Here is a 24,431-nt window from a genome sequence, read left to right on the forward strand (position 1 = left end):
CTCAGCATAATACTACCAAGCCAAATCTAATGATGAATGTAAAAGATAATATACCATGATCAAGTGGGATTTATCCCAGGAATACAAAGATGGCTCAACATACACAAATCAATACATGTGATACATCACATCGACAAGATGAGAGGCAAAAACTATCTGATCATCTCAGCAGATGCAGAAAAATCACTCAGTAAAACTTACCATTCCTTCATGATGAAAACTCTCAACAAATTACGCATAGAAGGAACACTTAAACCTAAGAAAAGGCGTATATGACAAATCTACAGCTAACATCCTACTCACTGGGAAAAAATTGAAAAGCCTTTCCTCTAAGAACTGGAACAAGGGAAGGATGCCCACTTTCACCACTCTTATTCAATACAGTATGGGACATCCAAGCCAGAGTGATCAGACAAGATAAAGAAATAAAAGGCATCCAAATGGACAAAAGGAAGTCCAATTGTCTCACTTTGCAAATGACATAATCTTATACCTGTAAACAGAAAAACCTAAAGACTCTACCAAAAAACTCTTAAAATAAATTAGGCTGGGCATGGTAGCTCATGCCTGTAATCCCAGCACTTTGGGAGGCCAAGGTGGATGGATCACCTGAGGTTGGGGGTTTGAGACCAGCCTGGCCAACATGGTGAAACCCTGTCTCTACCAAAAATACAATTAGCCAGGCATGGTGGTAGGTGCCTGTAATCCCAGCTACTTGGGAGGCTGAAGCAGGAGAATCGCTTGAACCTGAGAGGTGGAGGTTGCAGTGAGCCAGGATTGCACCACTGCACTCCAGCCTGGAAAACAGAGTGAGACTCTCAAAAAATAAAAAATAAAAAACATTTTTAAAAACGGATGTATAATTCAGTAAAGCTTCAGGACACAAAATCAACATACAAAAATCAGTAATGTTTCTATATACCAGTAACAAACTAGCTAAAATAGAAATCAAGGAAGAAATTCTATTTACGGTAGCTACAAAAATAAAATACCTAGGAATAAACTTAACCAAGGATGAGGAAAAAAAAAAAACGAAAAAAACCTCTACAATGAAAACCACAAAACACTGATAAAATAAATTGAGAAGGACACAAACAAATGGAAAGGCATCTTATGCTCGTGGGTTGGAATAACTAATACTGTTAAAATGACCATACTACCCGAAGCAATCTAGAGATTCAGTATAATCCCTATCAGTTATATTCTTCACAGAAACAGGAAAAAAAAAAACCTCTGAAATTCATATGGAACCACAGAAGACCCCAAATAGCCAGAGCAATACTGAGCAAAAAGAACAAAGCTAGAAGCCTCACACTACCTGATTTAAAAATATACTGCAAAGAGGCCGGGCGAGGTGGCTCAAGCCTATATCCCAGCACTTTGGGAGGCCAAGGCGGGTGGATCACAAGGTCAGGAGAACGAGACCATCCTGGCTAACACGGTGAAACCCCGTCTCTAATAAAAAAAAAAAAAAAAAAAAAAAAATTAGCCAGGCGTGGTGGCGGGCATCTGTAGTCCCAGCAGCTACTCGGGAGGCTGAGGCAGGAGAATGGCATGAACCCGGGAGGAAGAGCTAGCAGTGAGCAGAGATCACGCCACTGCACTCCAGCCTGGGCGACAGAGCAAGACTCCATCTCAAAAAGAAAAAAAAAAAAAACATATATATATGTGTATATATGTATATATGTATGTTATACGTATATATGTATGTATATACGTATATATGTATGTATATACGTATATATGTATGTATATACGTATATATGTATACATACGTATATATGTATGTATATACGTATATATGTATATATGTGTATATACGTATATATGTATATATACACGTATATATGTATATATGCACATATATGTATATATACACGTATATATGTATATATACGTGTATATATATAAGTATGTGTGTGTGTGTGTATATATATATGTATATATATATATACATATATATATATTACAAAGCTATAGTAACCAAAACAGTGTATATTGGTATTAAAACAGACACAAAAACAAAGGAAACAGACTAAAGAATCCAGAAATGAATCCACATATTTACAGCTAACTGATTTTCAAGAAAGCTGTCAAGAACATGCATTGAATAAAGGACACCCTCTTCATTAAATGGTGCCAGGAAAACTAGATATCCAAACACAGAAGAATAAAACTATACCCTTGTCTCTCATCACTTACAAAAATAAACTCAAAATCAATTAAAGACTTAAATGTAACAGCCACAACTATAAAACTACTAGAAATAAACACAGGAGAAACGCTTGAGAACAAAGACTGTATGGCTAACACTTAAAAAGTACAAGCAACAAAAACAGACAAATGGGATTATATTAAACTAAATACCTTCTGCATATCAAATAAAACAATCAACAGAGTGAAAAGACAACACCCCTCCCTTACACCATACACAAAAATTAACTCAAGATGGCCTACAGACTTAAATGTAAAACTCATAACTATAAAAACGCTGAAGACAACCTAGGCAATACCACCCGGTACATAGTGATGGGCAAAGAGTTCATGGTGAAGATACCAAACGCAATTGCCACAAAAGCAAAACTTGACAACTGGGATCTAATTAAATGAAAGAGCTTCTGCACAGCAAAAGAAACTATGAAAAAATAAACAGACATTTCTCAAAAGAAAATCTACAAATCACCAAGTTTATGAAAAAATATTCAACATCACTAATCATCACGGAAATGCAAATCAAAACCACAATGAGATATCATCTCACACTTGTTAGAATGGGTATTAAAAACGCAAAGCACAACAATTGCTGGTAAGCATGTGAAGAAGAGAAAATTATTGTATATTGTTGGTGGGAATGTAAATTGGTACAGCCATTACGAAAAAAAAGTACAGAGATTCCTCAAAAAACTAAGAACAGATCTACCATATGATCCAGCAATCCCACTCCTGGGTATATATCCAAAAAAAGATATCAGTGTATCAACGGGATACCTGTACCCCCATATTTACTGCAGCACTATTTACAATAGCCAAGATATGGAATCAATCTAAATGTCAATCAATGGATGAATGGATAAAGAAAATGGGAATATACACACAATAGAATAGTATTTAGCCATAAGAAAGAATGAAATCCTGTCATTTTCATCTAAATGGATGGAACTAAAGGTCATAACGTCAGGTGAACTAGGCCATGCACAGAAAGAAAACTATTGCATGTTCTCACTTATATGAGCAGCTTATGCTCCTGGAAATCAAAGCGGGGCCATGTTTCAGGTCAGTAGGGTCAGGGATAGAGACCACAGTTATGGACTTGTGTGCCCTGGAGCTCTATAAAATTGATATCATGGAGATAAAGAGTAGAATGATAGTTACCAGAGGGTGGGAATAGGAGGGGTTTGAAAAGAGGTTGATTAATAGGTATAAAAATATATAATAGAAGGAATGAGATCTAGTGTTTATTATCACAGAAAGTGACTACAACAATTTATTGTATATTTCTTTTTTTTAATTTCAATAGTTTTTAGGGAACAGGTGGTATTTGGTTACATGGATAAGTCCCTTAGGGGTGATCTCTGAAATTTTGGCATACCCATCAGCAAAGCCGTTTACCCAATGTATAGTCTTTTATCTCTCACCCCCTCCCACCTTCCCCCTGAGCCCCCAAAGTCCACTGTTTCATTCTTGTGCCTTCGCATCATCATAGCTTAGCTCCCACTTACGAGTGAGAACATGCAATGTTTGGTTTTCCATTCCTGAGTTACTTCATTTGAAATAATGGTCTCCAACTCCATCCAGGTTGTTATGAATGCCATTATTTTATTCCTTTTTAAGGCTAAGTAGTATTCTATGGTATACATATATATAACACATTTTCTTTATCCACAAATTGATTGATGGGCATTTTGGGCTGGTTCTATAGTTTTGCAACTGTGAATTCTGCTGCTGTAAACATGTGTGCAAAAGTATCTTTTTCATACATTGACTTCTTTTCCACTGGGTAGATACCTAATAGTGGGATTGCTGGACCAAAAGGTAGATGTACTTCTAGTTCTTTAAGGAATCTCCATATTGTTTTCCATAGTGCTGGTACTAGCTTACATTCCCACCATCAGTGTAAAAGCGTTGTCTTTCACCACATCCATGCCAACATCAATTTTTGTTTTTTTTGTTTTGTTTTGTTTTGTCTTTTGTTTTTTGTTCTTTTGAGATGGAGTCTCACTCTGTCACCCAGGCTGGAGTACAATGGTGCTATATCAGCTCACTGCAACCTCTGCCTCCCGGGTTCAGGCAATTCTCCTGTCTCAGCCTCCTGAGTAGCTGGGATTACAGGCAACTGCCACCATGCCCGGCTAATTTTTATATTTTCAGTAGAGACTGGGTTTCACCATGTTGGTCAGGCTGGTCTCAAACTCCTGACCTCGTGATCCGCCCACCTTGGCCTCCCAAAGTGCTAGGATTACAGGCGTGAGCCACCGCGCCCGGCCCTCTTTTTGTTTATTTTACACGTGGTATTGCATTGTGGTTTTGATTTGCATTTCCCTGGTAATTAGTGATGTTGAGCATTTTTTCATATGTTTGTTGGCCATTTGTATATCTTCTTTTGAGAATTGTCTATTCATGTCCTTGGCACATTTTTTGATGAGATTATTTTTTTCTTGCTGATTAGAGTTCTCTGTAGATTCTGGACATTAGTCCTTTGTCAAATGCAGTTTGTGAAAATTTTCTCCCACTCTGTGGGTGATCTGTTTACTCTGCTGATTATTTCCTATGCTGTGCAGGAGGCTTTTAGTTTAATTAAGTCCCATCTGTTTATCTTTGTTCCTGTTGTATTTGCTTTTGGGTTCTTGGTCATTAACTCTTTGCCTAAGCCAATGTGTAGAAGCATTTTCCAATGTTATCTTCTAGAATTTTTATGGTTTCAGACCTTAGATTTAAGTCTTTGATCCATCTTGTGTTGATTTTTGTATAAGGTGAGAGATAAGGATCCAGTTTTATTCTTCTACATGTGGCTTGCCAATTATCCCAGCACTATTTGTTGTATAGGGTGTACTTTTCTTACTTTGTTTTTGTTTACTTTGTCGAAGATCAGTTGGCTGTTGAGTATTTGGCTTTATTTCTAGGTTCTCTACTCTGTCCCATTGGTCATGTGCCTATTTTTATACCAGCACCATGCTGTTTTGGTGACTATAGCTTTGTAATATAGTTTGAAGTTGGGTAATGTGATGCCTCTAGATTGGTTCTTTTTGCTTAGTTTTGCTTTGGCTTTGCAGACTCTTTTTTAGTTCCAAATGAATTTTGGCATTTTTTTTTTTTCTAGTTCTATAAAGAATGATGATGGTATATTGATAGGAACTGCATTGAATTTGTAGACTGCTTTTGACAGTATGGTCATTTTCACAATATTGAGTCTACCCATCCATGAGCATGGAATGTGTTTCCATTTGCTTGTGTCATCTATGATGTCTTTCAACAGTGTTTTGTAGTTTTCCTTGTAGGGGTCTTTCACCTCCTTGGTTAGGTATATTCCTAAGTATTTTATTTTTGCAGCTATTATAAAAGGGTTTAATTTGAATCTCAGCCTGGTAGATGTTGGTGTATAGCACTGCTACTGATATGTGTACATAGATTTTGTATCCTGATAAATAGATTTATTGTGTATTTCTAAATAGCAGTAAGATTTGAAATATTCCCAACACAAAGAAATGATCAATGTTTGAGGTGATTAATATCCTAAAGACCCTGATTTGATCATTATACATTGCATGCATGTACCAGAATCTCACATGGACCCCATAAATGTGTACAATTATTCTCTATCAAAAACTTTTTTTAAGAAACATGCAGGAATACACTGTACCTCTTCCTTACTGTGTCTGGATATTGTCACATGAGGACTTGACATGCGGATTGTGGCACCCTCTGTGACCAAGAGCAGAAGACAACAGCAGCATAGAAACCTCAAATGAAAAACCTAACATCTCAAGCTACTAATTTAGCCAACCTTGGCATCAGCTATCTCTGGTCTTAGTACATGAGGTGATAAGCCCCCACTGTTCAAGTTGGGTGTCCATCAATTGCTGCAGAATAGAAGTTAATGAGGCTTCCTCCTCCTGGATCCCCTACTCGACCCTGACATGCCCATTCAGTCACAGGCAGAAAGGGAAGCACAGGGTAAGGAGACCTGGCTGACTGTGCCAGACGCAAATCTTACCTGTCCTGCTTAGAAAACTCAAAGCTCAATTGGTTAAACAAAAAAAGGAAAAAGACAATAAGGAGTATAGCACTCCCCAGATGCAACTTAATCTAACACTCTATACTTTAGATTTTCTGGACATACATAGAAATCAGACCACTACTTCTGCAGAACATTTTACTGGTAAAAAGAAAAGCCCACATGAGGGAAAACTGATTTGGTGGAAAGACAACAAAAACAAAACATGGGAAATCGGTAAGGTGATAACATGGGGGAGAGGTTTTGCTTGTGTTTCACCCGGAGAAAATCAGCTTCCTGTTTGGATACCCACTAGACATTTGAAGTTCTACAATGAACCCATCAGAGATGCAAATGAAAGTGCCTCTACAGAGACAGAAAATCCGCAATCGAGCATCATCGACTCGCAGGGTGAACAAAATGGTGATATCAGAACAGATGAAGTTACAATCCACCAAGGAAACGGCACATGTGGAGAGCCAGAGAGAGGAAGGGAAAGAAAAAGAGACAGAGATCAGAGAGAAACACAGAAAGTGAGACTGGGGAGAGAGATAGTGTAAAAGAGAGAGAGAGAGAGACCGTAAGAGAAGGGAGACAAAGAGATAAAAGGTGCGAGTGAGCAGGTGAGGAGAAAGACTGAAAACTAGGAGAAACAGCAACTAAGACACAAAGGAGGTGGGAGACTGCCTGGGTGCCGCAGCACCCACACCGTCCTCTTGCCCCCGTCACTTGGGTTAAAACCACCGGAAATTCCACTATTGCAAATTTTGTATTAATCCTTGTATGTCTGTACTTTCTATTTTTAGTCTACAGGTGTATTCAGCAGCTCCAGAGAGACAGCGACCAGCGAGAAGGGGCCATGATGATGGTGGTGGTTTTGTCAAAACGAAAATGGGGATATGTAGGGAAAAGAAAGAGAGATCAGACTGTTACTGTGTCTACATAGAAAGGGAAGACATAAGAGACTCCATTTTGAAAAAGACCTGTACTTTAAACAATTGCTTTGCTGAGATGTTGTTAATCTGTAGCTTTGCCCCAGCCACTTTGCCCCAACCACTTTGACCCAATCTGGAGCTCACAAAAACATGTGTTGTATGAAATCAAGGTTTAAGGCATGTAGGGCTGTGCAGGACGTGCCTTGTTAACCAAATGTTTGCAAGCAGTATACTTAGTAAAAGTCATCACCATTCTCTCGTCTCAATAAACCAGGGGCACAATGCACTGTGGAAAGCCGCAGGGACCTCTGCCCTTGAAAGCTGGGTATTGTCCAAAGTTTCTCCCCATGTGATAGTCTGAAATATGGCCTCGTGGGATGAGGAAGACCTGACGGTACCCCAGCGCGACACCCATAAAAGGTCTGTGCTGAGGTGGATTAGTCAAAGAGGAAAGACTCTTGCAGTTGAGATAGAGGAAGGCCACTGTCTCCTGACTGCCCCTGGGAACTGAATGTCTCGGTATAAAACACGATTGTACATTTGTTCAATTCTGAGATGGGAGAAAAACCGCCCTATTGTGGGAGGTGAGACATGTTTACAGCAATGCTGCCTTGTTATTCTTTACTCCACTGAGATGTTTGAGTGGAGAGAAACATAAATCTGGCTTACATGCACGTCCAGTCATAGTACCTTCCCTTGAACTTCATTATGACATAGATTCTATTGCTCACATGTTTGTTGCTGACCTTCTCCTTATTATCACCCTGCCCTCCTACTACATTCCTTTTTGCTGAAATAATGAAGATAATAATCAATAAAAAACTGGGGGAACTCAGAGGCCGGTGCCAGTGCAGGTCCTTAGTATGCTAAGCGCCGGTCCCCTGGGCCCACTGTTGTTTCTCTATACTTTGTCTCTGTGTCTGATTTCTTTTCTGTCTCTCATCCCACCCGACAAGAAATACCCACAGGTGTGGAGGGGCAGGCCACCCCTTCAGTATGAGATTAGAGGCATGAATAACCCCACCTGGCCGCCTAACTCACTCTTGAAAGGCCAGAAGTGATGCTGGAACTTTCTTCCTCTGTGGGTTAAAAAGGGAAAAGTAGGGAGAACACAAGGCATGAGAGATGCAGCGATGGATATGTCTATATGGAGCTTCTGTCTGCATCCAGTCGAAAAATGCATCTCTAGGCACCAGGTTTAAGAGCGAAAACCTGGAGTCTTGTCTGTTAGCATTCTCCTTCCCCACAAACCAGAGAGGGAATCCATTTGCTCTAGCACACCCGGATGTAGGAAATGTCACATTCCTATTTCTGTAACTTCAGTTAAATCAGCTCTGAGTCCCTGGATGCCTGGCAGGTGGAGAATTCAATCTTGTCGTTACCAGCATTCCTTTTCCTTCTCCATGGGCTTATGTAAGAATTCTGGGCTTACACACTGTTGGAAAGCCAAGTAGGAACTACATCCCCCGAACTCTTCATTCTTCCAGCTGCTCATGATCCATCAACCTTCTTTGGGCCACCTGCTATAGCAAGACCCTCCTCACAGCATCATTCCACTGACCCACAGGCTCAGCCCCAAGGACCCTCACTAGAACAGGTCTCCACTATGCATAGGAACTCACAAAAACCTTCTCTTCATCTTGGCTTCCTCTGATATCCAGCCACTCCCCCACTTCTCATCTTAAACACAGATGGCAGCTCCTTCCCATCGTTCCAAAACTGAGGGATTGTCCAACCAAATTCTCTGCAGACACCAAAGCTTCACCCGTCCTCTTCAGGGAGGTGATGCAAGGGCATCTGATATCTTTGGAAGCCCAATTCTGGCCTCTCTTTGGGGTGGGCTGAGAGTGGGAACTAGACTCTCTTTTCCAAATGCCATGTTTATCTTGTTCATCATTACATTATCTCCAATGCCTGGCACATAGTAGGCACTACAGACTGACACATAGTAGGTGCTATTAGTGTCTGTATAATGGGCCTCTTGAGGTTGAAGCTATTAGCAGAAACCTGCCAAGCAAAAAGATGGAAAACCAACCACCAAAAAAAAAAAAAAAAGAAAAGAAAAGAAAAGAAAACAATCGTGGCTTTGAGCTCTAAACACACAAGGCACCAGCCCAAGTTTGGGCAATTTTAATACAACAGCCATTTTGCCTCCAAACAAACTGGCACTGGAAACCTCCCTCTGCCTCTTAAAGAGAACCAGTTTCCCTTTCTCTAAGTGGGCAGCATTTCTCCCCGGTGGCAGTACCCAGCCCACTGCCACCAGCAAACGACTGCAGCCAGGAGCAAAGAGCTTGATAGTTTGAAGAATACATCTTATAGGGAAAAACAAAGTAACATCCACATAAATCTGGAACTACCACCACTTTCCAGAGGCCGAATCCCATTTGTAAATTCTCTTGCGTGTCAAGCACCTTGCAGTCAGCTCAACTACACACTTTTGGGATTCATTGCAGAGAAGAGTGAAGGTTATCTGCAAAATAAAGGAACCACGGCTCAGAATTCCCAGAGCAATCCATGACAGAGGAGGTGAGTAGAAAAGGGAAGGGTGAAGTCAAAGGAGAGAAGTCAATGAGTTGGCCAACACCAAGCAAGGATCATGGGACCCTCTCCACGGCCCCACATCTCAAATGAAGTCAACAAAACCCATCAATGCTTGGTGTAAGTGTTGTATGCTCTTGGAAATGAAAGCAGGGGCCACATTTCAGGTCAGTAGGGTCGGGGGTAGAGGCAGCAGTCATGGACTTGTGGGCCCTGGAGGATGGGATGATTCTGAGACATTGAATCCCTACACTGATCTCAGTAGAAATCTCAGGTAGGGCTTCAACATTCGTGGACAAAGGACTCTGTGGGCCTGAGAGCAACAGCCTTGGTGCATGTCCAAGCTCCATCAATCCCAACTGGGGCTTTGAACAAGTTATTTTTTTAACTAACGTTATTTTAATTGACAAATCAGAATTGTACCCATGTATGTGATGTTTTGGTACGTGTATACAATGTGGGATGATTAAATCAAACTAATGAACACGTCCATCCCCTAATTTACCGACAATTTTCATGATGCGACATTTGAAATGTGCCCACTTAGTTGTTTTGAAAGATACATTATTATTGACTATAGTCACGCTGCTGTGCTATAGATTTCAAAACATATAATCCAGCAACCCAACTTCTGGATATAGACCAAAAAAAAAAAAAAATCAAAATCAATATGTCGAAGGGATCCCTACATTCCTGTGTTCACTGCAGCTCTATTCACAATACCCAAGATATAGAATCAACCTAAGTGTCCATCAGTGGATGAAAGGGTAAAGCAAATGTACTATATACACACAACGGAATACTGTTAACCCTTAAAAAAGAAAGAAATCCTGTCATTTTCAACAACACAGATGAATCTGAAAGACATTGTGTTAAGTGAAATAAGCCAGGCACAGAAAGACAGATACTGCATGGTTTTACTTATATGTGGAATCTAAAGAAGTTGAACTCACAGAAATAGAGAGTAGGACAGTGGTTATCAGGGGCTGGGGTGAAGGAAAGGGAGGGGATGGGAGTCACTGGTCAAAGGGTACGAAGTTTCCAATAGGAAGAATAAGTTTTAAACAAGCTAAACTCCTCTGAAAGCTCAGTTCCTCATCTGTAGAGCACGGATACATCATTAACCTTCTAAGGATGTTGCTGTGAGAGTAAGAGATGATGTTCAGCACAATACCTAACGCACAGTCAGGTCTCCTTAAGCTTGAACCTGCATCGCCATGACCTCTACATCTCAGGACAGAAAGGCTCACAGCCAGTGTCTCAGTTCCCAATGAAAAGTGGATCCCAGACCAGGCTGAATAGCAGGATCCCTAGGGGATATCCCACCCTACTGAGTCAGAATCACCAGAGGTAGAACCTGGGTATGTATGTATGTGTATGTGTATGTGTATGTGTGTGTGTGTGTGTGTGTGTGTGTACAAGAGACAGGGTCCCGCTCTGCAGTCCAGGCTGGAGTGCAGTGTCACAATCATAGTTCACTGCAGCCTCAAATTACTACTGGCCTCAATCCATCCTCCCGTCTCAGCCTTCAGAGTAGCTGAGACTACAGGCGCATGCCACCAAGCCCGGATACTTTTTTTTTTCTTCCTTTTGGAGAGAGTCTCACTCTGTTGCCCAGGCTGGAGTGCAATGGTGCAATCTTGGCTCACTGCAACCTCTGTCTCCCGGGTTCAAGTGATTCTCATGCCTCAGCCTCCTGAGTAGCTAGGATTACAGGCATACACAACCACACCAGCCTAATTTTGCTCTTTCATTGTTGTTTCTTGTTTGTTTTTCACAAATAGGACTTCTTATTTGCTACTGTTTTAAGTCTGAACTTTAAACGGATTCTTGGACTGGTGGTTCATATCCATCAGCTCATTCAACTTTAGCATGTGTGTGTCTCGTCCCTAGTGGGTTTTCCAGAACTACTACCGTCACCACGAAGCTCCATGCCTTTCAAATCCATGGTTCTCCAGCATTTTTACTTTTCTAATGAAGACATCATGGAGAGGATAGATTAGCAAGCCTTTTCTATAACTTTTCCAATGTTGTCTGGAATCAATTTATTGACCACTTCTTTCAAGTCATTTGTCTGCACCTCTCAGGTCATGATTTCCATCATCTTCTTCTGGATTTGGCAGACTGCTGTTGCTGAGCATAAGAGGTCTTCAGTATCTGATTGTTGTGTTTTTTAGTAAAACCAACACAAAACAGAAGAAAGAAGTAACCATCGGTAGTCTTGACATCAACATGAGCTTCAATCATTGTTGAACGTTTTTCAACCTTGGAACATATTTTGTCACAGGTAAGACCCATGGCATTGAAGTTAGTCAGGCAGCTTTTGCCCTGAACATCTTCAGTAATCAGCTTGAATTTTCTAAATGCAACTTCATCATTCTGCAAATCAGCAAGACTCACTTCAAACAGAAGACCCTTCAAACCATCAGATGCAATTTGGGTTCCTTGGGTCCTGGCGACCAAGTCTTTCCAGTATTTCTTATATTGAACATAGCAGGTGCTTTCACATCATACTGATCTTTCTTAGAGAATGGACCAACTACTTCCTTCTTAACTCCCTTTTTGCCACCTTTCATAAGCCACTTGTTCTTAACAACCGCCATGGTGCTGCTCGGAGTACCAAAAGGCTAAATTTTATATTTTTGGTAGAGATGGGATTTCAGGATGTTGGCCAAGCTGCTCTTGAACTCCTGATGTCAGGTGATCTGCCCGCCTCTGCCTCCCAAAGTGCTGGGATTACAGGTGTGAACCACTGCACCCAGCTGTTATTTATTTTTTCTTTTTTTGTACAGACAGGGTCTTGCCATGTTGCCAAGGCTGGCCTGGAACTCCTGGTCTCAAGCAATCCTCCCACCACAGCCTCCCAAAGCACTGGGATTTCAGGTGTGAGCCACCATGCCCAGCCTGGAATCTATTTTTAAAGCCAATCAAGTGTTGAATAAAATTGCAACTTGGGCTCCTTTTTCTTTGCATTTTTTACATTTCAATGGTTTTCAATATATTCAGAGATATACACAAACATTACCAGTCAATTTTAGAACATTTCATGACCTCAAAAAGAAACCTCATACCCTTTAGCTAACACCCCCATCCTCCCATGCCCCTACCAGCCCTAAGCAACCACTAATCGACTTCCTATTTCTGTAGATTTCCATCTGAATGAAATCATGTAGAATGTGATCTTTCACCTGTTTTGAAGGTTCATCCACGCTGTAGCGTATGTACTTTCCTCTTTTTTGTGATCAAATAATATTCCACCATGTGGGTAGAAAACAATAGGTGTATCTCTTCATCTGGTGATAGGCATTTGGATTAATTCTCTCTTTGGGTTATTAGGAGTGTTGCTACTGTAATTATTCATGTACAAAATTTTGTGTGGACCTGTGCTTTCATTTTTGAATACAAAAATATGGCGCATCTCCAAGGAAGACATACAAGTGGCCAACAGTCACATGAAAAGATGCTCAATGAAATTCATCATCAGGGAAACAGAAATCAAAACCACAATTAGATACCACTTCATACCCATAAGCATGGCTAGAATCGAAGATAGAGAAAATTGGCCTGGTGCAGTGGCTCATGCCTGTAATCCCAGCACTTTGGGAGACCGAGGCAGGTGGATCACCTGAGGCCAGGAGTGTGAGACCAGCCTGGCTAACATGGTGAAACCCTGTCTGTACTAAAAAAAATACAAAAATTAGCCAGGCCTGGTGGCAGGTTCCTATAATCCCAGCTACTCGGGAGGCTGAGGCAGGAGAGTAACTTGAATCTGGAGGCAGAGTTTGCAGTGAGCTGAGATTGTGCCACTGCACTCCAGCCTGGGCGACAGAGCAAGTCTTTGTCAAAAAAAAAAAAAAAAAAAAAAAAAAAAAAAAAAAAAAAACCCAGAAAATAACAAGTGTTGGTGAGGATGCAGAGAAACTAGAACCTTCATACACAGCGGTAGGAATTAAAATGGTGTAGCCACTGTGAGAAACAGTTTAACAACTTCCCAAACAATTCTACATAGAGTTACCAAATGACCCAGCAATTGTACTCCTAGACATAGGCCCAACTTGGGCTCTTTCAATCTATGGAAAATGAAGTATGGGTACTTGGCAAGAACAAAGAGGGAGAGAGGCAGAAATACTGCCATGAGGGCACATTGATTGGTCTCTAGTACACATGGCTTCTACTGCAAATGGTCTCTAAATGACTTCATCAGTTGCTCAGAAAAAAAATCACCCTCTGCTCCAATCGTGGAGGAAGAAGTATGGATTGGACCTGGTGAGCCACGGTAAGACTGACGGCTAAACTTCATGAATGATGAGGGGATTTGCACGTATAATCTTGATTGTACATCAAATCTTGATTTTTTATTTTATCCACTGTCTTTGAAAACCTAACTCTTGACTAAGAACTGACTTTCCTGTACTTGTTGACTCTAAGTAAATTTCCAATTCCACATAGTCCAAAGATGATGTGCTGAGAAATCTCTCAAAGGAAAAATGCTAAGAATACAGGCAGAGTTATGTGACAAATTTTGCACAATTAACAGAAATTGCACTTGTGGGTATGAAGCACAAAACATTTTCATGGGTAAAGAAAAAAGTGTTCTTCATTCTAGTAGACGCTGCAGGATGAGGCCGATCTAGGTGTCTGCCCAGCCAGACCTTGGGCTCTTACCTAGTTTGTGTTAGAGTCAACTCTGAGGGAGTCTGTATTTCGGTCATCTTTTTTTTTTTTTTTTTTGACACGGAATCTTGCTCTGTCTCCCAGGCTGGAATGCAGTGGTGTGATCTCAGCTCACTGAAACATCTGCCTCCTGGGTTCAAGCGATTCTCCTGCCTCAGCTTCCCAAGTAGATGGGACTACATGTGCATGCCACCATGCCTGGCGAATTTTTGTATTTTTAGTAGAGACGTTTCATCATGTTGGCCAGGCTGTGCTCAAATTCCTGCCCTCAAGTGATCCGCCTGCCTTGGCCTCCCAAAGTGCTGGGATTACAGGCATGAGCCACCATGCCCGATCTCAGTCATCTTTTATCCTCCACGCCTGGCAAGTTCTAGACACACTGTGGTTCCATATAAGTTTGTTGAATAAACAGGAGACAGAAAGTGGGAACTCTGGAAGTAGAGAAGATTCCAGAAATTGTGCATATTTCCCAGAGACTGTGGCCCAATTCCTCAGTACTGCCAGAGTTTTCTCTATCTCAACTCAAACCTTGTGTGTGGGCCCAGGCGCAGTGGCTCACACCTGTAATCCCAACACTTTAGGAGGCTGAGGTGCACAGATCACTTGAGGCCAGGAGTTTGAGACCAGCCTAGCCAACATGGTGAAACCCCGTCTCTACTAAAAATACAAAAATTACCCAGGCATGGTGTTGTGCACATGTAGTCCCAGCTACTCAGGTGGCTGAGGCACAAGCATTGCTTGAACCCAGGAGGCGGAGGTTGCAGTGAGTCACGATTATGCCACTGTACTCTAGCCTAGGCAATAAAGCAAGACTGTCACAAAAGAAAAAAAAAAAAAAACCCTTAAGTGTGGGCCTTGTTACAGAATTAATGTTTATATGGACAATATGTACATGGGTGTATATTAAGAGCATGAGTCATCCACAAGATTTTAGCAAAGTCCATTTGGAAAGCTCAATGCTTTGGGCTTCCACTTGCTTTGCTGCCTCTGTCCTCAGAAGGAGGCTTCATCCTACCATGTAACCAGCAAATCCTTTATGCAGAGATGTACACAACACACTCCTCTCCTTGGCTATGACACCTTGAAAGGGTCCTCTTGGTGGCCCCTGGTGCTCATTTCAGAGTAGTTCAAATTAAGGTGATCAGCTTTCATGCCAATCACTCTACAAATGACTCCTATTATGACCAATTTTTCTAAATGCTTTATTGAATTATTACTTAAAGAAATGTGCACATAGAAGAGGTCAACACAGTACTTTTCTTACAAACTGAACATACTGGCCAGACGCAGTGGCTCATGCCTGTCATCCCAGCACTTTGGGAGGCCGAGGTGAGCAGATTGCTTGAGCCCAGGAGCTTGAGACCAGCCTGGGCAACATAGTGAGACAACCCTCTCTACAAAAAATAAATAAATAAAAAATTAGGCAACTGTGGTGGCACATGCCTGTAGTCCCAGCTACTAGGGAGGGCTGAGGTGGGAGGACTGCTGGAGCCCAGGAGGCAGAGGCTGCAGTGAGCCATGACGGTGCCACTGGGCTCCAGCCTAGGTGACAGAGCAAGATCCTGCCTCAAAATCAACAACAACAACAAAAAAAACTGAACATCTCCATATTACTGACACCCAATTCAAGAAACAAAATATTACAGCCCCTTCCAGGATATTCCTGGGGTCTCTTCCATCTCTATTAACCCCTGACTACAAACAGCCTTCACCTATTTCACCTGACATTGTACTTTATGAAAGCAGCAGTTCTCAGATGGGGCTATTTTGCCCCCTGGGGACATTAGGGAATATCTGGAGACACTGGGGGTTGTGTCTACTTGGGGAGAGTTGTGTTACTGCATCCAGTGAGTCCAGGGATCCAGGGATGCCGCTCAACATCCTGAAATGCACAGGGAACCCCCACACATACAACAGAGAAATTGCTGAGCCAAAATGTCAGCAGTGTCACAGCTGACACCCTGATATACACACTATCACACAGTATCTGCTCTTTCGTGCTCAGGATCTTTTTCATTCTAATGATCTCATAGGAAACAGAAATGTCATTTAGAGGTAGGTAGAGTCCAATACAAAGAAGATCCAGAGGTTTTTTGTTTTGTTTTGTTTTGTTTTGTTTTGTTTTTTAATCAGCCTGGTGCCTTTAGAGCTAGGATTTAGTTTCCATTCTTTCTGTCTCATTTTCAAGTGATTTTTTCTTCAAATGGCATCTACTGGGCTCAAGAACCGGAGATCCCCACAAAGCTGAGATTCACATGGGAATTTTGTACACACCCACACAGGTATACACTGCCATTTACTTGCAGACATCCACCCACAGATACACACATCCGGAGACCAAGACAGAACGCAAACTCCACCATAAAAGCACGGTTCCCCAAACAGGAGAAAAGCACCATTCACTCCAGGGAGGTACCTATTTGTTTAATTCAGCCTCCGATAGTCAGGCTGTTGCCAAGCCCAGCTCTGAAAGTCTTCCCCTCTAGGAAAGAGAGATGGATTTTTTCTTTACTCAAGAATATAGATTAAAAAAACAAACACTTCTGCATCTCAAAGCAGTCTCTACCTCCTGAGCTACACATATTCATCAGCATTTTATTGTCAATTTTCTTTTATTTGAATTGGAGAAAAATATAACTTAGTTATGTTCTTACTGACAGTTTGGAATCAGTTACACTAAATCCAATTCTCTGGGTTCTCATGATTAAGTTGTTTAATTTGGGGGACAACAAAGCAAAAGTATTGGTCGTGTTTTAATTTAATTAGTACAGGATATATCTAAGGGGTTGCAGTATCACTGTAGCAAGAAGCTCATTCTGCAGTAAAAGGGGGGGTTCTGCCACTAGGATTGAGTGAGGGTGGTTCATGGCTGCACCGTTTCATCAATGTCTCTTCAAGAGTCCATGGAATGTGGAATGGGAAAGACTGAAATAGTGCAAGTCTTGGCTAAGCTTCTATTAAGGGGTGTTAGGGGCTGATAAAATAACCTGGTCTTTATAGACATCCCACACTGTAGTTCTCTAAGCTACAGATTCTCAGATTTTTCTATTTTATAAACAAGTAAAAATATTTTTTTAATTTGAGAACCAACATAAGGTTGCTATCTTTTTTTTCTTTTGGGTAAGAAGGAACTTTTTTAAACTACCAGTTACACACACACACACACACACACACACACACACACACACACACACAGAGAGAAATTCCACCATGATTAGTCGGAATAGGTGAGGTTTTGCTGCAATAACAAACAACTCCAAAATCTTGGTAACTTCAAACATCAGAAGTTGTTTTTCTCACTCATGCTACATCTGCAGGGAGGTGTGGGGTGCTCTGTTTCCCATCAAACTTGCCCTAAGACAGAGGTTAATGGGGGTTGCAATACCTCGAGTATCACCAAGCAGGGAACAGAGGGAGAAGAATGTTAGGAGTCTTGTACTAAGAATTAAACGCTCCAGGCTAGAAGTCTAACATTGCACCTCTGCCCCCAGCCTCTTGGCCAGTACTAGCCACATCCCCTCCCCCACCACAGGGCAATACATGAAGACAGGAGAATTGGATACATTACAAATTTCTACCCCATTGCATTTCATAAAAGAGAAAAAAAATGCCAATACAAAAATGTTTTAATAGAATAGAATATATACATTTTTAGAATAAAGAACAATCCTCCAAAAAGGACAGCTGGTGGTCTTTCACTGGTGGGCACATTTCTGTGACATTGTCTCTGTTTTTCCATTTTATCCTTGACCTATGAACATTTTATACAGATGGCCAAAAGAACACCATTTGGGGACCACTGCTCTAATCAGGTGATGAAAACGGCCCCAAGAACAGAGCACAGTCTCTTTAGCAAAGACCCAGCAGGGCCAGGGTGACCATGTTCTCACCATCAATGTGCAGACATCCACCTGCAGCATCCTCACATCCCAACGTCAAACAGTGGCTCTTTATAGCTTGATTCTAATGCCCTTTGATCTTCATCATCATTGTAAAGCTCTCTGGCCCCAAGATCTAACATCGCCACTCTAGCTACATCCTGCAACTGTTCACCTCTCCTGCCTCCTCATCCCTCTAAACTTCTCTTCACAACCTCATGTTTACTTCTTGCTTTACCTTCCTGCTCAGCCTGGACCTTACAGTCACCTTCTTCTTGTAATGTGCTCCTAAACTCTTTCTTCCCTTCCTTCAACCACACCCACCTGGAAAATCTCCATACCCCATTGATGACTTGCCTCGCAACTGCCCAAGGGCTGCTGAATGATACTGGAAAGAATCACAACATGGATCTGGTAGTTCCACTAAATAATCTCACCATCCAACTCTAGGGTAGACTTCACTTCTGTTCAGCAATATTTTTAAGCATCACAGATAAATTCCAAACCATATTTGCTATAACAATTGACTTTAAACCTCTTCCATATCTCAAAGCCCCCCAAACCCAGCCCTAGGGGTTTCAGAGCCCAGAGTTGATTTCTCTCAACTCACTTCCATCTCATCCCTAGATCACTGTATCTTGATCCTCTTCCTCTGCCTTTCCCATGTTATAAGGAGAAGCATCCTTCTCCTTTCCCAAGCTACCTTCTTCACTTGTGCCTCATTTGAGACCTGCCTTTATCACCCGTTCCCTTGGAACTCCCATGACTCACCACCTTCCCTTGTCATTTCACTCATAAACATTTTGCACCGTGTATGTGCCAGGTGTTTAACATATAATCATGCTTAAGTCTCCACATGCTAACAAGAAAAACCTTGATTATCCCGGCTATGCCCTCAAGTCATTACCCTCCCCGCTCCTTTCCTGTGTTCCCAAATTTTGTTGATCTTCATCAATCCCTCTGATGCAGATGGCTCCGAAGTTTGCATCCTATTAGGTTGGTGCAAAAGTAATTGCGGATTTTGCCGTTAAAAGTAATGGCAAAAACAGCAATTCTTTTTGTAGCAGCCTAGTATCTTTTCTCCTTCTACCAAACTTTGTCCCTGAGACATCTCGTCACCTATAACTACCTCCTCCATACAGTTGATTCCCAGATCTGTATTATTCTACTGAAAGTCCATCCCCCAATTTTCTTGGCTAGAATAACAGAAGCCCAATTAGAATTCATGATAACAGTTTCCCACCACCACCACCACCACCACCATCGTCGCCCTGCCATTGTTAGCAAAACCATCTCTTGAGTGGAGCTCAAAGATTTGTAATTTCCCACTCCCCAGAAAGATAACTTCAGACTCAGACTAGAAGTAAAGATCCTCCAGATATGGCCTCAACTACCCTCCAACCCATGTCCCCAGTGCATCCCGTTGATGTCCCCTTCAGTGGAGTTAAAATGGAGTGAGTGTTTTTCTTTTCACATACTCCTGGTGTTCTTCCACAAATACAATTTTCACCTCTTGAATATTTTCAAGGATTCTCCATGCTACACAAAGAGAAATCCGAACTCCCCATCAGGACCCCAGTCTTCCCAAACCCTCTTTGCACTTTTCTGCCGCCATGCTTTTCCTTGGGTCATCCTCTTCTCTAATATAACCTTGTGTATTATTCTAGGTTCTCCAGAGAAAGAGCAGAGAGATAGAGGTAGAGCTATACACATAGAGAGAGACAGATTGATTTGTTGTAAGGGATGGCTCACATGGTTATGGAGGCTAAGGAGACCTGGAGTCTGCAGCCAGCAAGCTGGAGACCCAGGACAGCCAATGATATAGTTCCAACTCGAGTCCACATCTAAAGTCAGGACAAGATTGATGTCCCAGCTCAAATATAATCAGGTAAAAAGAGCAAATTCTCTGTGACTCTACCTTTTTGTTTTGTTCAGGCCTTCAATGGATTGGATGAGGCTCACCCACATTGGGGAGGACAATCTGCTTTATTCAGTCTACCAATTAAATGTTATCCTCATCCAGAATACCTCAGAGACACACCCAGAATAACGTGTAGCCAAATATCTGGGCACCCCACAACCCAGTCAAATTGATACATACCGCTAACCATCATGTCTTGCTTCTACTCTCTCGCCATTTCTGCATGGCCAAATCCTTCCCTTATTTCAAGGCTTAGTTCAAATGTTACCTCTTAACTAAGCCTTCCCTGCTAACCCCAAATATTAATAGAATTGGTTTCTCCCTTCTCTGATGTCTCAAAATATATTGTGTTTCTCTTTTATTGTATTTATTACAAACTCCCTTATAAATCAAGACAGTGATTCCCAGACAAATTATCAAAAGAGTATAAAAGAAGTCTTCTTTGAGTGTGAAATATCTCACGGAATATAGCACATGGCCTCTTCATGAAGAAACTACTGGGAGAGAAGAAGACAAGCTGGAAGAGGCCAGGGAAAGGGGGTTAGTATAAAGCACAATGAGGCTGGGCTCATACAGTGGCTCACACCTGTAATCCCAGCACTTTGGGAGCCCAAGGCCGGTGGATCATGAGATCAGGAGATTGAGATCATGCTGGCTAACACGGTGAAACCCCATCTCTACTAAAAATACAAAAAAGTTAGCCAGACATGGAGGTGAGCGCCTGTAGTCCCAGCTACTCGGGAGGCTGAGGAAGGAGAATGGTGTGAACCCGGGAGGCAGAGCTTGCAGTGAGTCGAGATTGCACCACTGCACTCAAGCCTGGGTGACAGAGCAAGACTCCATCTCAAAAATAAAATAAAATAAAATAAAGCACAATGAAATGTCAGTGGATGGGTGCTTATAATTTCTAAGGGAAATAGAGTATAATCCAAGAATTTTATAGCCAGCTAAATTATTGCCCAATCAAAATAGGCAAAAGACATGATCACATGTCGAAGAACTTAAAGAATACAGTATTTCTGAGCTCTTTAAAAAAAAAAGTCTTCATAATAAAATTTAGTCAGCCAAGGAATTAAAAAATAAGCAACTTGTGAATTGAATGACCATGACAAAAGGCTAGTGATAGGACTATGATTGCAGAACAGAAAGAGAAGGTGGTCAACCTTAACAACATAAAACAACCTAGAAATAACTAGTTTCCAGAAGTAAAGGGAGGGACTGTAGGAAGTAGAAGTGCTAATGCCCTTTATTAAGTCAATTAATCAGGTCTAAAATTGAAACGTGGTTTTAAATATATAACTTCTTGTTTATTTTCCTCCCTAACTACCTGAGGATCAACCACCATCATGAATGACACAGTGACTACCTGGACCAGGAAGTTCATGACCAATCGACCGTTCCAGAGGAAACAAATGGTCACCAATGTCCTTCACCCCGGAAAGGCAACAAAATGTACACGACCACAATGGATGTCATCTTCATGTTAATAGTTGGACTCAGAACCCATTTTAGTGGTGGTTAGACAATCGTCACCCACATTGGAGTACAGTGGTACGATCTCAGCTCACCAAATCTCTGCCTCCCAGGCTTAAGCAACTCTCCTGCCTCAGCCTCCCCCGTAGCTGGGATTACAGGCACGCACCACTACTGCCTGGCTAATTTTTATGTTTTTAATAGAGATGGGGTTTCACCTTGTTGGCAGGCTGGTGTTGAACTCCTGACCTCAAATGATCCACCCGCCTTCGCCTCCCAAAGTGCTAAGATTACAGGCATGGGTCACCGTGCTCAGCCTTTTCTGTATTAAATTTTTTTAAACACAACATTTAAAATAATCAAGTCATTCTTTTTGAATCTACTTTGTATTATAGGTATCCAAATACTCACCTATTCTCTCTCACATGATGACAAACTCGTTGAAATGTCATTTCATTTTGTGGATCCAGCCCCAGGGATTCTGACTCTGATTCTAAAGGGCCTGCATGCAGAGCGAGCAAGCCGCCTGGATGATTTTCTTACAGGTGTTTTAAGGGCAGCAGTTTGAGACACCCTGATGCAAAAGAACGAACCCTCAAGGAAGTTGGCTGTACATGTATTTTCCTTCCTAGCACAGGAAATGACAGAAAGATTATCCAATCAGTACCACTCATAGCACCTGATTATATGTGTATGAGGAATTCAGAAATGGTTTGATCAAGGTTCAAGACCTAAAAAGTAGCTTTTCTCTCGGACACCAAGTCCCCATCTCATGCGTTGTTGAGTTAGTAGAATCTGAGGATGATGCTTCTTCCTCCAGCATTGGTATCCTATGGTTTTGTTGTTCAGTAAATGAAGTACCTCCATCCCCCAACATCCCCAAGCTTAATTCCAGTTTCCTCACATACACTTTTTGTTTTGTTTTGTTTTTGAGACGGAGTCTCGCTCTGTCACCCAGGCTGGAATACTGTGCAGTGGTGCAACCTCAGCTCACTGCAACTTCCACCTCCCAGGTTCAAGTGATTCTCCTGCCTCGGCCTCCTGAGTAGCTGGCATTACAGGCATGCACCATCATGCCTGGCTAATTTTTGTATTTTTAGTAGAGATGAGGTTTCATCATGTCGTCCAGGCTTGTCTCAAACTCTCTGCCTCAAGTGATCCACCTACCTCAGCCTCCCAAGTGCTAAGATTACAGGTGTGAGCCACCGTGCCCAGCCCCCTCACTTACACTTTTACAGAAGATCTGATCATACCCACTCCGCAGAAGTCAGAATGGCCCCCACGTGGTGTTAAACCGGAGTGAAAACTTCAGTTCAATCAACTGAGGGTGACACAGAAACATTTCCCCCAAAATGCTTTCGGCAGCTCTGCTGATCCATAACCTGGCTCCATTTCAGGGCAAGATCTCCACTTAAGCTGCACTGGCTTCCACTAGAGTAAATCACATTAACTCATGGCAAACACAACTGAAGGGCAAAAAGATTCTTTTTAAAATGATTTTTGTCTCTCACTTACCAACACACGCTGGCCTCCCTACAGCCTGACTCCATTCAGCACCTGTTCCACTGAGCACCCACTGAAAGCTCAGCTCATGAGCTGAGATGACCCAGACATCAAGGAGTTTACAATCCAGGGGAAGAACAGACCTGAATACAAGTGATGACAATACAAGACAGAGTCAAAGAGCCCAACTTGAAGTATCAGCAGAATAGCACCAAAGACTAGTTCCCAACCCAGCTCCCAGCGCCAGAGACAGAGCCAGGCTGGCTGCATGAGATCAGCTGGCAGCTTTTGCAAACCTAGGTCCTAGCTAAGCCCCTAATCATCAGACTGGCAGTCACTGGGAGTGAGCTCCAGGAACTGGTTTATTTAATAAGCACCCACACACACGATTCTGATGTTCCTAAGGGTTGTAGAAACATGGAACTATAGAAAACACTAAAAAAAAGAAAGGCACTAAAAGAAACCTATAAATATTCACTACCATCACAGGCATCATGAGGACACTCCACGTGCACTATTTACAATACTTAGAATATCCTGCAAGGGAAACATTCATTCATGACGATGGACTTTATTGGGATCAGAGCCAGCCCTGGGAATGTTTGAACCTGCGCTGAAAGTCACCCCCACCTCCCCACAGGAGGGGGCTAACATTAAGGAGCATGGACCAGATGGGAATTGGAGTGTCCTTTTATTATGAGACCACAGTGAGAGACTTTTTTTTTTTTTTTCCAGAGTCTCGTTCTTGCCACCCAGGCTGGCGGCCAGTGGTGCAATCTCAGCTCACTGCAACTTCTGCCTCCCGGGTTCAAGTGATTCTCCTGCCTCAACCTCCCGAGTAGCTGGGACTATAGGCATCCGCCACCACACCTGGCTAATTTTTTGTATTTTTAATAGAGACAGGGTTTCACCATGTTGGTCAGGATGGTCTTGATCTCTTGACCTCATGATCCGCCTACCTTGGCCTCCCAAAGTGCTGGGATTACAGATATGAGCCACCACGCCTAGCCTCAGACTTTCAAGTAAAGCCACAATGGACCACCGAGCTTAGACATCAGGGCTAACATGGAATCTCTGTCATTACATCTCGAGATCTTATTATCTTTGCTCAAAGAAAAAAATAATCACAATTGACATTTTGAGGACAAGACATCTGAATGTAAACTTGATCTTAGAGGATATTAAGGAATTACTGGTAAATTGATTAGGTATGACAATGATCATATAAAAAATGCCCTCATGTTTTTAGAGGGAAAGTAAATTACGTAGGGGTGAATATCAGGATGCAATTACAT

General features: G+C 41.9%; 1 pseudogene; it reads right to left on the bottom strand.

Annotated features, from left to right (window-relative positions):
* Positions 1–1,953: 1,953 nt before the first annotated feature.
* On the bottom strand, positions 1,954–13,522 carry LOC129135652 (small ribosomal subunit protein eS1-like; annotated as a pseudogene).
* Positions 13,523–24,431: the final 10,909 nt, after the last annotated feature.

This window comes from Pan troglodytes, chromosome 7, assembly GCF_028858775.2.
Source record: "Pan troglodytes isolate AG18354 chromosome 7, NHGRI_mPanTro3-v2.0_pri, whole genome shotgun sequence".
Lineage (NCBI taxonomy): Eukaryota > Metazoa > Chordata > Mammalia > Primates > Hominidae > Pan > Pan troglodytes.